The sequence below is a fragment of the Dreissena polymorpha genome, chromosome 6 (genome assembly GCF_020536995.1).
Source record: "Dreissena polymorpha isolate Duluth1 chromosome 6, UMN_Dpol_1.0, whole genome shotgun sequence".
In the NCBI taxonomy this organism is placed as follows: Eukaryota; Metazoa; Mollusca; class Bivalvia; order Myida; family Dreissenidae; genus Dreissena; species Dreissena polymorpha.
In genome coordinates, this window is record NC_068360.1 from 28,409,375 (window position 1) to 28,415,374 (window position 6,000).

Here is a 6,000-nt window from a genome sequence, read left to right on the forward strand (position 1 = left end):
GGAATAATGGAATCAACTTGTTTAAATCACTTTTATCTGAACAAATATGTAATGGTATAATACGTGCATTAATAAATTTGTAATAAAACAAAATTGAAAAATCACATGTACAGATGTACGATAATTAATAACATAAGGAATTTGACGGACAATGGTATTACCCAAATGTTTCAGTATTGTAGGGCAAATACAGTCCCAAAGATTTATGATACTTAAGGGGGTAATTTATTGTTGAGACAAAGACTATTAATGTGAAATGTCAAATATATCTGCATTCAACTTGTTATAAAATTCACTTTTTTAATATGATACTGTTTTTGTTCACAAGTGTATTTTTGCTATTGTAAAGGTGATGTTAAGGAAAAACGTATTGAATGCTTCTATATCGCGTATAGTATTGATATTTTTGGTTTTCACTGAAATGATTAAGCGAAGAGTTATTGATGCCTATGGTATTTGAGTGAATTTACATTTTATTTTAAATGTTAAGTTGATATATTTAGTGTATATTTTTCATTAAACGATGTGCGTGTGTGTTTTCTTAGCTAAAGAAGTTAAATAACATACTTTCTATGTTTTCTGTAATCATCCATTATAATATGCTTTTTGATGGAAGTCGGATCTCCCTACATCTGTCAAAGCACATTTAAAACGATGGCCATCGATTATTTTAAGGTTTTTCATACTGCTTCAGACAATTTTAAGCATGCGAACGATTTTACGTACCTTACGTCTATTATTCGATGTCAGCCACAACATAAACGGAAATGCGAAGAGACCCATTAACGATCTCAGATTTTCTGGTTTTCGAAGCGCAACAAAGACGATGACGTAAACCACGAGAAACGTATAGGAACCTGGAGCAATAACAAAAAACACACCAACATATGTCGTTTTTCTCATACTACATAAATTCAGGATATCGAAGGGTGCACTTTAAATTTAGGGTTAAGAGTACAATATACAAGAAATATATTTTTTTTCACACCAGGTTATAATGGCGGTTGCCAGTTCTGAAGCCAATCAAATAATTACTTTACTCGTCATAAAAAAGGAAGATTATGTAATATTTTTTCAAAGATAAACGTGTATTTTAGTAGATCAATGTCAATATTAAGATTAAATCGCAACATTGACAACGAAGGAAACATGTCCTTACCATCGGACTATAAGACTTCATTCCCCTTTGAATACCCGCCCAGCAGTTTCTTCACAAACATTATCAGGATCTATAAGAACGCGTTCTCTTGAAGACATTCCATACAATCAGAAGTATTCCAAATATGGTAACTACCACGAGACGAATAGATTCCTCGTCACCGAATATGTGGAAAACAGCGAAACCGAAATAAACAAGGTAACCGAGCAGCAGACTCGTTTTGAAGGCCACATATATCTTCTCGTGATTATTGTTAATGAACTGTCTGGTTTTTGTTATCACTACCATAATGTTCAAGATCTTCCGAAGCACTCTTTAGTCTGAAATGACAATACTCATTTTGACAAGTTATCTTATACAATGTTTGACTGTAAACTTTCTTAATACTAAAAGTTACATCATAGGATGTGTCTGAATGATTACAAAGCTACGGTGGGACATAACAGATATGTGCGTATTTTTATGTATTTAATTGCCGCGACTTAGTAACTCGTTATCACTAGTAAATAAATCGTTTACTAGACCTTATAAGTCCTGATAGTGGTTGTGCAACGCGGAAATTATCGAGAAATCGATTTCACGTTCAACTTTGTCCTCCGCGGCCAAAGTGATTCACCGTGAATACAGGTAAATGTATAGTCTCTGCATAAAGTTTAACTTATTGTTTATTTAAAGAATTGTGTTTGTTAACATTTTGAAAATACTTTCACAAACTATATACATGTATTAAAAACTCTTATTTGTAATATATGTATTTAATAAATTTTTATGATAAAAATAATATAAATCTCGTCTTCGTCCTTATAACGTCATTATTTTCCGAAAAAGATATAATTGGTCGTACCTGAAATAAAAAGTTAAACAGTTTTAAAAAAGCTCGATTTGATATTATGACTCGTTCAATTGACCGCGATTGCATATCAACATTTCTTATCGACTTTCAAATGAAAGTATGTAATATGTCGAATTAATAAAACAGATGTTTTCAACTCACCTACAAAACACAGTGCGACAACAGCAAGAGCGATACGTGAGTTCGTCTCAGTGGTATCCCGGATTAAAAGAATGAATTATTGAAATATATAGTACTTAATATTATATTGAATGTTTTTAATTCCTCTTACTTTGTTTACTTGTTAAAACTTTAAGTTTTAAGCTACAAGTATTCGTTAAATCAACATAACGCTGCCAGCAGTGTTCACGATTTTTAAAAGCCTCTTTAAAGCGTAAAATATTTGGTAAAATATCAATATTTTAAGTCTTCTGTCTGTATTTACTCAAAAAAATAAAAGCGACACATATCCGTTTAAAAAACATAACGTATTAGTGGAGACACGACGACGAGTAAACGACCTCAGTTTAAGTTTACGCACCGTAAGATAAAAGTAAATATCTTTGGAAAACAAGTTTCCGATTTATATAAAATGACGCATAATCAATGAATTATGGCTGCACCACTCGTGAAAATATTATTGTTTATAGTCTCTCGTGAATTAAAATCGATTTTCCAATAAATCCAACAAATATCCACTATTTGTTATAGTATAGTTATTTATAAAAATATTTTTGCAGGTTTAATAGAATACAAATAAGTCCACAAATATAGAAAGGCGATTATAATAAACGATTATTATGACAGCCCGTGGCGTACCTAGTCTTATTTAAGGATTATTTAAGGATTATTTAAGCCGAGGCAGTCCAGGAGTTTCCTTGGAGAATGTCAACAGAGGCATTTGCGTTTATCTAGAACGTCTCTGGTGTGTTTCGGAGGCCACGTACACCACGTTTTAACAGAGAATAAAGTGAATTCGTGTACGCTATGTATAGCTAATTTAGTAAGTTGTTTCTTTTCATACATGTTTGAATGAAGTTTATCGTGTATATGTAGTAATCGTGTATTTCCGATGTTTTATTTTGAATAATGTTAGCATGTGTATGTAGTCATATTGTATTACCAATATTTTTTTTTGAAAATATATTTAATCTTGTGTATCTAGTAATCGTGTGTTGCCGATGTTTTGTTTTAGATATATTTGATCGTTTGTATGTAGTAATCATGATTTGTCGATGTTTTCTTTAAAAGATATTTCATTGTGCGATTGTATTTAAAATAAAATTCACATTCGAAAGTATTTGACCGATAATTTATTTTCGTTCTACATTCAATGATATTAACTAATTTAAATTTACCAGACAATAAAATATGGCACAATTGGAGACTTAATTATAGTGTTAAATATTATCGACTATAAATCACAATAAGCATACATTAATTAATTAATTTGAACTTATATCTATCATATATTTTGCCTCAGACATATGTAGTGCTATAACTTTGTTTATTGCGATTGGCTATCCCATATTAAGAACGTTCAAAAATGATTCACAGAACTGAAAAAGATCCCAAAGACTCTAGCGTTATGGGTTAAGACCCAAGAATTATGCTAATGTACGATCGAATCATGTTGTGACCATGCATTCCATAACCCAATTATATAGTTTTATGAAATCTAAATCGCAATCCCTGGCAACATGCCCTGACATATTCTGTAAAACAGGCCAATTATTCACCTCACTTTTCATATCATATACATTTACTAAGTTTTAAGTTCGATTTCCACCTAGACTCGTAGACAAATGATAAACAGGGTGTATTTATGTTTTGGGGGGATTAGCAAGTTCCACAAAAACACCCTTTAAACAACCACACACTGTTAAACAAATACCAAGAAAAGCGTGTTTTTTTTCAGCAATATCTAATAAGTTTCCCATATGTGTAAAATCATACAACGGAATAATGAATAATGGCATGCCAGAACGCAACTGTCCAAGTCGAAACACTTTCCGGTTGTAGTAACGATTGAAATAGACGTGTTGACTGCGGATGATCGTTGACATTATTGTTGAAACTTGCTGTGATTTTGCAACAGCACTGTTTTTACTTTCTTTAAGAAAAACATTGTTGCCATAATCTCTAGTTATCGCCAGTATATGCTACTGACACACTGCATCATATTATTTTGGTGAAATAGCATGGTCTAATTCAAATTACGTTAAGTCATACACACAAATAATCCCGGCGTTTTGATTTGTATCAAACCGTTGAATAGTTAAATTTAAGTTAAATTGAAATGTATTCAATTTCATGATTATTAAATTTCTATTGTTGTGCTCTCATGTTTATGTGTACTTTTATTTAATTGTTTTGTGAACAGTTCTTGGAAAAATGTGACGTATGGAGCTTCTAAAAACCGTTTAAAACCCCTAATTGTTTGCATTAACCGTTCAAAGGCTAACGCCCCAGTTGGATAGTTTATTTCACAAGTTCCAAAAGGTCAAACGACCTATGAGGACAACATATTTACAAGCAATACATGGCAAGACAGCGCTTACAAATTATATGATAATAAACATATAGGTGAACATAGTGAAAAAAGAAAAAACAAAAACGTTTTAATACATGAGAGCAGGATGACAAAGGGTAGATATAAACTTATAAGTTTAAAGTGGAGATCTTTTACAACAAAACCCACGAGGACAATATATTTACAAGAAAAAACTACAAATCAGCGCATACAAAGTATATGATAATAAACATATAGGTGGAGATAGTGCAACAGACGTTTCATTTTATGAAAACAGGGTGACAAAAGTTAAATATAAGCTTATAAGGTGAAAGTGGATATATTTTACAACAAACATATAAAACAGATAAGCATGTGTTTAAAGTGTATCCGTAGTATGTGTTTGAGCATGTTATTGATATAAGTACTGTTTTCTAAACTCAAAAGAATAGAATATATAAGTGCCAAAGTTTCAATATTTATCTCGTAAATCTTTTTATCACATGCTATACCCTGTTTCCCATGTAATACAACCATTACATATTTTTTATATAACACATGTGTAATACAACATTTTTAAGCGTTCTCATTGGCTTAGTTTTCGTTTATTGACCTATGGCATTTTGTTATTTTGCTGAAATGACATTGAAACGTCAAATGACGTCACGAAATGTAAACAACATTCGGGATTTTATCATTATGTTTGCGTTAATATTTATATAATTTGCTCATTTAAAAGCATGTGATAAAAAAGATCTGACACTCGTTGTCATATCATACCATATTTTATTAAACTCGTCCAGGAAATTCGTTAGTAAGCTCGCCAAAGGCTCGCTTACTTACACAATTCCTGAACTCGTTTAATAAAATATGGTATGATATCACAACTCGTGCCATATCCTATATATATAAATCGCATTCCAAAATAAAATGGTATTCATCTTCAAGTTTATCACAAAAAGAGCATGTTCTTTTTCAACTGGTTTAACTACTGGTTTACTCGATCGGCCTGATTCAATATGTAATCTATGTGATGACACACGCAATTTTGTTATACAAATGCGAAATATTTTAATGTTAATAAAGGTTAAGATATTCTTGAAATTCAAAAGATTTAATGTTATAATAAAATAGGGCCCTACTGGAGTCACTTAATCGACTTGACCAGTTTTGCACAAACGTGTCTTTAAGGACTTTTAGGTACTGTTTTTAACTACAATGGGAACTTCTGTAAAAACATTGAACATCTTAATGGAAAGGCCTTGAAATCCTTAAATGTTCTATTTTGTTAATGCAACGACTTTGATCTTTCGCCAAAACATTTTGTCAACTATTCGATGCATTCGTATCGCCAATTCTTAATTATTCATGTAAAGTTTGGGGTTATACCAAATCCAAAGAATTAGAAAGGTTTCACACACTTGAAAGTCTAGTTTTATTTTTGTACAAAGAATTTAAAATATCATTTGAATATGAAACATATTTAGATATCTTACC